Genomic DNA, 9,298 nt, shown 5'->3' with positions numbered 1-9,298 from the left:
GACGCCACAGTATGACGTGGGTCTTGCCATGATCGCTGTCGCAGTAGGCGGCAGTAGCGAGGAATGATCTCCGGATCGGAATATAGGGGCTATGTTGATTTAACGTAGCGAGATTGTTATTTTATATAAATATACTGTTTATTGTATTATTTTAATGTTGCTATTATGATCGGATAACTGTAATAAAGTTTAATATTGTTTTTCCTTTGCAGAAGACGGAATTATATTTTATTTTATTTGTTTTAAACTGTATATAATTATCTTTAATATATTTACTTTATTTTTAACTGGAGTTTTACTGAGTCTGTCGGCTTGAAAGTACTACCCGTTACAATGGCGCCCGAGCAAAAATTAGAGTATACGCAAGTAAACGTCGTTACTCGACGCCAGGAAAATACCAAAAATGCCGACAGATAAAGACACAGACTCAGTAACAGGTCCACGTCGTGGATATATAAATAGAACCCGTTCAAAGATGATTAAGCTTCTTTGTTTTCAGATTCTTAAGGAACCGAAAATGAACGAAACTGAGAATGATCCGAAAATAAACGTCGCCGATGCAACAAGCAGGAAGGATACGACCATCTGCTGTAGAAAGGCCTTGGCACACTGTCCCAATGGAGTTGAGGGGATCACGCTCAAGATCTACAGAAGGAAGCACCTTCTAGCCAGTCATTCGATACCAATTTACGAATCACCGAAAAAGACGACATTGTGGATGGAACCGTCAAAGATAAAACCTGCAAGAAAAATGTGACCATCTGCTGTAGGAAAACCTTGGTAAACTGTCCCAATGGATTTGAGGGGACCACGAGCAAGATTTACAGAAGGAAACATATTCTTGACAATCATCCCAGACCAGTTTGCCAAAAGAAAACCGACAGAAAGTACATGCCTTAAGAGTAAACCGTCGCAGATGCAGCCAGCAGGAAGAATGTGACTATTTGCTGTAGAAAAGCCTTGGCACACTGTCCCAATGGATATGAGGGGACCACGCCCAAGATCTACAGAGGGAAGCATCTTCTTGACAGCCATCCAGGACCAGTCTACGAAGTAAGGAAGAACCAACCAAGACCACACCGTTGATGAGTCCAAGCCGTGTTGCACACACGGCACAAAAAAATTTATGCATTTTTTTTTGTTTTTCAAAGAGAAGGGGGTGTAACGATGTGATGCTACGACAAGCGATGAGCTGCTCTACCAAAGACGACCGGAGGAGTGTCAGCATTGGCGCATAGCACCGCTGGGGGAAACCGAAGGAGAGGGCATCGAGAGCATATTTAAGGCGAGCTAGGAAAATGAGAAAATCAGTCGTGGCTAGCGAATTGAACTAACCATGGCTCAACAGCTGCTGCTAGCCTATTGAACTAGCATTAGCTGGCTTGGCAAAAGATGCACCATATGTAAGGTGGGACTATGCCTAGGCGGACGCCACAGTAGTGACGTGGGTCTTGCCATGATCGTTATCGCAGTAGGCGGTAGTAGCGAGGAATGATCTCCGGATCGGAATATAGGGCTATGTTGATTTAACGTAGCGAGATTGTTATTGTATATAAAAATACTGTTTATCGTATTATTTTAATGTTGCTGTTATGATCGTATAACTGTAATAAAGTGTAATATTGTTCTTCCTTTGCAGAAGACGGAATTATATTTTATTTTATTTGTTTTAAACTGTATATAATTATACTTATAATATATAATATAATATATTTACTTTATTTTTAACTGGAGTTTTACTGAGTCTGTCGTCTTGAAAGGACTACCTTTCAGTACTGAGAAGAATTACAGGAAATACGCTGAAAGATCGAAGGAGGAGTGAAGACTGAAGACATTAGAAGAAAATGTAATGTACAGTGTATGAAAGAATGGACACTAAATAGAAAAAAATGAAATAATCACAGAAGCAGAATGGGGGAGACACTTGTGGTCAAAATGGCAAGAGATAAATGACCAATCGGTAGAAGAAGTATCGGCCGTCCGCTCAAAAGAGTGACAACCTTCTATAGAGGTATGAATCCGGCAATGAACAAGCAGAATAGGGAACTTGCATAAATTTTTAAATATTAAAATAATATTAAAAAACATAAGGTAACATGATCTTAAAACGCTTGCATGCGAAAAAACAAATATTTTTAACCCGTACGCTAATTACGGCGCTTTGAAAATGCTATAAAATTCAAATATCTTAGGAGGCTTTTGAACGTCCTTCTATTGGTCTGACGTCAGAGGCCACAGTCATCTACGTCTACGATTAGGTATTACGGGTGTATTACATTTTAATCGTATTTAAATGGATATTACCAGCTATTATTTGTATTCTTGCATAGTTCTACAATCAGTTTATTTACTTTAAAGTCAAATTTATAAATCTTTAGAAATTACTAATGTGTTTATAACGTATAAGTATTATTACTCACGAGGGGTTTTCAAAAAAAGCGATTAAGTACAACAGTTCATTTTAATCGTCTTTAATTGAAAATTCCTATGTATTATTTATGTTCATCTTATATATTGTAAGTAGTTCCCCAATCAGCTTAGTTTCAAACTGAAATTGGTACCATTATATGTATTATAGTAAACGGTTTTCCCCGTGGGTTTCATCTACCTAACTCTAATCGAAGGATTTCGTATATCCTGGAAAAGATTACGGTGTAATTTGCATAATAATAAAGAAACTAAATTTTTATGAAGTTTATTATATTTGATTGTAATGTTTATTAGTACCTACTGGGGCCTTTCATTATTGTGTTCAAAGCCTTCTGAGAAAAGATTATGGTGATTAGCAGACGTACCGATAGCCAACAAAACTCTTCTTTACAAAGTTAATAATACGCATAAATAAGAAGAATCATTATTGTAATTTTACAAGTTAATATCTTTATCATCTCAGCTTATAATACTCACACAGCATCCCTCGGTAGACCGCAAGCTATAGTAGAAACATGACTGTAGACCGCATACTATAGTAGCACCAATACTTTTTAGTTACTCTTACTTTTATTACTAAGTTTTGTTTATTTTTAAGTTACTTGTTTCTTTTTTCAACACAAGAAACGACAAAAGTAATTTCATAAAAAAGAACTTTTTGATGCATCCAGGTGCATCCAGGCACTATACAGTACTTATATTGCGCAGATTTGTTTTCCATTTTGATGAAGTATATTACACACTAAATACACTAAACTACACTAAATACAATAACATAAATACCGAGCAAACGTCACAGTTATTCGACACGCACAACTGGCAATGGCAAACTGCATTCAAAGCAAACGGGCGAAAACGATAAATGTGGCCTGTGACGTCAGACCCAAGCTCGCGCTTTTGAAGTTGTTTGAAACGGAAATTTTAGGCGCGGAACTTTGATCAGATGTTGTACGTACACTATTCATTGTTAAGACGTCATATTTTGAATATAACATTTTTAAACATAAATTAACAATTTTATGCAAAAAATTTTTTAGTGCAAGTTCCCTATTCGATCAAGTTTATAAAGAAAAGAAAGTAGGAGCTATCGAAGTGAGCGTAGAAATTGTCTCCAAGAAAACAGTTGCTAGGTTATCAATATCTAATAGGCAAATACGTAATTAAATCGAAACTACTACACGATCTAATATTGAAGAGTAAAAATAAACATTTTGTTTTATTCTATTACAGTCTTTAATATTATTCTCAGGGTGCATCCTATTAAGCATAATTTATTTTTTTTGCATTGTACCATGTATTTATAAAATCATCAGACTATCCAAGAACAAAGTAAATACACCAACGGTTTATCAACATAAATTTTTGCGCGCAACGGCATTTTCGCAAAAACTCGTAGTAGATTAGGACCGTATTCAGGTCAAACAAATTGCGATTAAAATTGAATAATGTTGGCAAGTATTATGAGTTGCATCATCAATAGCCATCCACTTAATAAATTAATTATCTTTGCCTAGCGTATTTTTTGTTTCTAAGTAAAGTCAGCTTCATTGCCTTTTCAAAGATTCTTACCTTCCGAATTATATCCAAACTCCAAACGACTGCGATATCTCGGGCCTCGGGTGAGTAGTAATCAGATAAATATTCATGTTTTTATTTTTTTTAATAAAATTCCTCACCTTCCTTACCCAACATCTCATACAGCACAAAAGATAGAATCCGACTCGATTCGAGTCGTTTTATTTCCCAGCCATCAGAGTAGATGGCGCTTTTGTAACTATTTACTTTACACAGTTAAAAACATTCACTTATGCATATTCTTCGTTTTTAATTTATAAATTTTAGCAGTTACCGTTTAAAACTTACAGTTAAATTAAGATTTAAAACATCTATTTTTGTCTCCCCTGAAAATAGTTGTTTTTTGAGTTGGGACAATTTTCTTCCGGATGAGCGATATATTGATTAACTGGCCAATGTAATAGAATAATTAAAATTTCGCAGTGTTTCTTACTTTCACACATTTTTAATGCAATAGAATATTTTTTAGTATAATTGCTAAGACAACTTACATAAATTACAGTCAGTTATTACTTCAATAATTACACAATTGACTTTCAAATTAATATAAGTTTTTCTATATGAACATTATTATATTACTTATGATATTTTCATAGCGCATTTCGTATTAATTAGGCTATGAAGGAGATAAAATTTCTTACTCAATGTTATTTTCCGCTTAATTTAATCTAATTTAAGGCTCTAGTTAATTTATTAATTTTCAAGCCAAGTCAACACATTATGTATTACAAAATCATTTTTATCTACTTTATCGTATATATTATGCATAAGTTTTTAGTTTATGAAAACTGTCACTATAGAAAGCAGTGCGTGAAGGGTTTAAAGTGTGCGTGAAGTAACAATGTATTTTAAATGAGGTTTACTTTTTTGCACTGTTCTTTGACACACTTTCATATAATCAAATATCCTTAGCTTTTGCGTTGTCATGGTGATGACATGTGTGCAATAAATTACAACAAAATTTTGACAGTTTTGTGATTTGAAAGAAGTTTGAATTTTTAAATGTCAAACTTCTAAGAATTGTAGAATAGAAATGTATTCCAGTGACGAAGAGTTGCAGTTTTTTATTTGTTTATCGTAGATAAAATATTTTATGAAACAGTGCGTGAAGTACTTTTTGCGCACTTACGCGATATATTTGTATAGCACTCGCGCTGCTCGTGCTTTAAATATCTCGTACGTGCGCAAAAAACATACTTCAAGAACTGTTTCATAAATAACTATTATCTACCCTATCTCATATTATGCATAAGTTTTTAGTTTGTGAAAACTGTCGGTACAGATAGAAGTGCGTGAAGGGTTTAAAGTGTGCGTGAAGTAACAATGTATTTTAAATGGGATTTACTGTTTTGCACTGTTTTTTGACACACTTTCATATAATCAAATATCCTTAACTATCGCGTTGTCATGGTGATGACATGTGAGCAATAAATTACAACAAAAGTTTTGACAGTTTTAGGTTTAAGTTGTGGTCCCAGAAGACTGACTTCATTTTTAGAAACGTTGTGGAAGCTGCTTCAATTTCGCATTTGATCTCTTTACTTGGGTCTGGGTCTAGTTGGTGTGTAATGTAGCATCCCAGATAATTAAAGTGACTAAAGTAGGTACTTCTATTGGTCTTCTGCTAACGTACATGTCATACCATAATGTTATAATAAACTACCAAACTATTTCTTTCGTATATTTTTCATCCTGTTCATATACTTAATAGTATTTTATAATTTTCGTTTCAAATAAATCTAATCTGGTTAAGATTTTCATTCTTCATTCAATATTTGGTTAATTTATATATCTTTACTTCACATTCTTTGGACTATACGAATACAAAGATTTAAACACACTCCTTCGCATTTCATGAAAACATTTATAATTAACAATAAATTTACCTTGTTCTTCTGAATATACTTGGCCTTGATCTTATGAAATTGCTAAGGCATATATTTCCTTATAAGCCGTATTGTCCTTTCACTTTTTTTACTGTTAATGCACCGCAATTTAAAGTTCATCATGGTCTTCTTGCAGCTTCTTCTGTTAAAATATTATAAGCAAAATTTATGATTTATGACAATGAACAATTTTGCGGCGAGTGTTTATTCAGTTCGTCGGTGAACATTGACAGTACAATTTAGAATTTAATTAATTGGAAGATACATTAATTTATGGCTCGATGTTAATGATAGAAATAGCTTCAGAACAATGTTAATGATGGTCGCAAATGACATCTGTTAAGCATAATCATTAATAGAGATTTCTAAGTGGTAGGCACAATATGAAAATAGGAAGTTCTATTAATAGGTTGTATTATTATAAAGGTCAGCTTGATTACTGTATATTTAGTACTGCGATATGAGAAAAATGCTAATAAGTGCAGCTGCAAGTATAAATAAATTTATATGACATAACGACTAATTTTGATCTTACGGGTGTTTATTTTATATGGAGATTATTTTATATGATGTTGTGTTAGACAATATATTCTATATAATAAGTTAGAAGCTCAATATAAGAAGCTATCAAAATCAAGACTTCATCTTTCTTGCAGTATTCTCGTTGAGTTTGGCGATAGCTACTTCTAATTGTGTCCTATTTTGAAACTTTCTTATTAGAAATCCATTAGTTGATGTTACCAGGGAGAAACGTTTTTCCTGTCAGAACCTCTGTATTCTTTCTATCTTTAGTTAACGCTCTCTATTTATGCGACTTAAAATTTCTTCATAGTGGATCCATTGAACTTTTAACATGCGATGAAGTACACATAAGTATTGAACACTATTGTTAATGTCCAAGATTACATCCAGCCTGGGCCCAGGCGTCTAGCACGGTAGAATTCTGTAATGTTATAGTCAAACCTAGAAGCTCCTGAGCTTCTACGTTTGATTAGACCATCCTAAGGACTTATTTAAAATCTTTTTAAAAAAGACAAAGTCCAAATAAATGACGTTTTTCTGCCTTTGACTAGAAAAATTTCGTCAAAGAGAGAGACTAAGTTGGTCAGGAAAACTTCGAAAGCTAATTGCACGAAGTCGAGGTTTAACCATTCAAACTCCAATCTGTTTTTTTTGACACTTTTTGAATAAATCCACGCAATAGTGTACCCTCCTTTGTGACATTTGCATAATATTTATTTAATACTAATTGTATGATCTACACCACCAAGGCCAGATTCCCATAGGCTATAAATGAAAAAATCCCTTTTTTGCTTAAATGTTAATGAAAAACCATAATGCAGCAAAAACTCCCCCAGATATTCCAGTTGAACGATATAGACCACTCTTCACGTTTAGTGAATAACTTTAATATTAACATTAATAGCTTTAATTTCTTCATATAAATCGGTTGCACTAATATCAGTCTCCGAGCTGTTTATGTCTGTAAGGGCTGTATACACTTTCTCACAATTGAATATGTTTATCCATTGAATTTCCAAATTCATATCCCTTTTGTTATCATTTTGCAATTCTTCTAAAGCATCATATATTTTACTTATCTGGGTTTTTAATGATGCGATTACATCGATCAGACTCTCCCATCGCATGTCCAACAATGCTTTTAATGTCCATTTTGGAAGGTGCTTTAATAAAATTTTCCTTCAAATATTTGAAGAAGAAAAAAATACATACAGTTCCTGTACCTGCAGTATTAAAAAATTCCACCCACTCAAAACTTAATTTTACTTCATCATTCACCACTAGATTTAAACTATGTGCAGAAAAGGGAATAAAAAATGATCGAGGATATTTCTCTCGAGGATTTTCTGCAATCCAATGTGTCTACCACGCATATTGGCTTCATTATCGTAACCCTGTCCACGTATATTATTATATTATCCATAATATTTATATTTAATTCTTCAAGATTATTCTCTATAAATTCAAAGAGACCTTGTCCAGTTACGTCAGTTTCAGGAGAAAAAATATCCGAACTGACGTTGAAGTTGAAACACATCTTACTACAATAATTTATTGTTATTTATTTGTTCTACGTGCGTTATATCTGGGCTGCAATCTAATATAATAGAAAAATATTTAGATTCGCGAAAAAAGCACTATAAATGTTAAATGAAGCGCATTTTAGTATTATCAGGTAATAATAATAATAATTATTGTTTGGAATATTAGACTTTAGAATTAGAATTATCTGAAACATTACTATTTAATTATTTGAACTTATTTGCGTTTAAAAAAAAGTAGTATCATCAGTGGCCTGCTTTTGGCCGCCCCTATTGTTGACCGCCTGTGTGCGATGCACACTTTGCACACATGGTAGCGGCGGCCCTGTTGCTATCTATAATTAGTTTATTATTATTTTTATAAGCCTCTGAAACAGACACTTCTATACTCTTCTAGTTTTTTTCTGGATTACTGGAGGGGGTCAGACATAAAGGGTTTAGTGCAATTTTGATAGTTTGAGATAATCAGCTTCAAAGTTGTTTGGGTTTTATAAATTCTAGGAGTCATTAATCTAAAATATGTTTAGTGTAGAATGTTCTATAAAATTATAAAAATATAAGGGTATATTTTTACTCTTACCATATCCTTCCTTTTTTTCAATTATTAAAAAAATGTACTTGAATCGGTACATGGTATTGATAATGTAACTGGTAAAACGATTCAAGTGCAGATGTTAACTATTAATATACTAATCATTTTATCCCAGCTGTTATGCACAGTGTAACTACAACTGGCACGTTGCATAATACTTAATTAGTGTTCAAAATTCAGTACCTACAAATCTAATATTTATTTACTTGAAATTAATCCTGTATTAGCATGAGGTTTTTAAAGAATCCTAAAAATAGTTTTGTGGTAATACGGATCAAGCGCACTTAAATCTGTTTACTTCTACTTGTTTTTAAAGAATATTAAAAGTCTTTTAAATTTACTTTTTACAAAGGATCCAATATTTTTTTTAATACTAAAAATAGTTTTGTGGTAAAACGGTTCAAGCGCACTTAAACCCGTTTACTACCAATGCAAATGCAATTGTTTTCATTAAATTAAATTTAATGGCGATAGATGGCGACTGTAGGGCGAAATTTGCTTGAATCATTTTACCACCAAGTTATAATACAATTTAAGTATGCGAATCTGTACTTCGAGCATATTATTAGAAAAGTGCACTTAAACCCTTGTACTTTTAGCCCCCCCTTATCATAACTATATAAGTTTTTTAACTGATACGGAAAATATTATAGTGATATTATTGCGTTAAAAATTTGTAACATTACGGTTATTTTGTTCTTTTTTACATTTTGAATTTTGTTCCAGTGACCAGTAATTTTTAGATTTTTCAA

General features: G+C 32.9%; 1 protein-coding gene across 1 annotated transcript in view; it reads left to right on the top strand.

The window, feature by feature from the left end:
• Positions 1-9,298, top strand: part of LOC114346330 (homeobox protein abdominal-B-like) — a 638,798-nt gene that overhangs the window by 222,646 nt on the left and 406,854 nt on the right. The window lies entirely within an intron of this gene.

The sequence above is a fragment of the Diabrotica virgifera genome, chromosome 2 (genome assembly GCF_917563875.1).
Source record: "Diabrotica virgifera virgifera chromosome 2, PGI_DIABVI_V3a".
NCBI lineage: Eukaryota > Metazoa > Arthropoda > Insecta > Coleoptera > Chrysomelidae > Diabrotica > Diabrotica virgifera.
The sequence above is the reverse complement of the archived record's forward strand: the minus strand, read 5'-3'. Positions and strand labels throughout refer to the sequence as shown.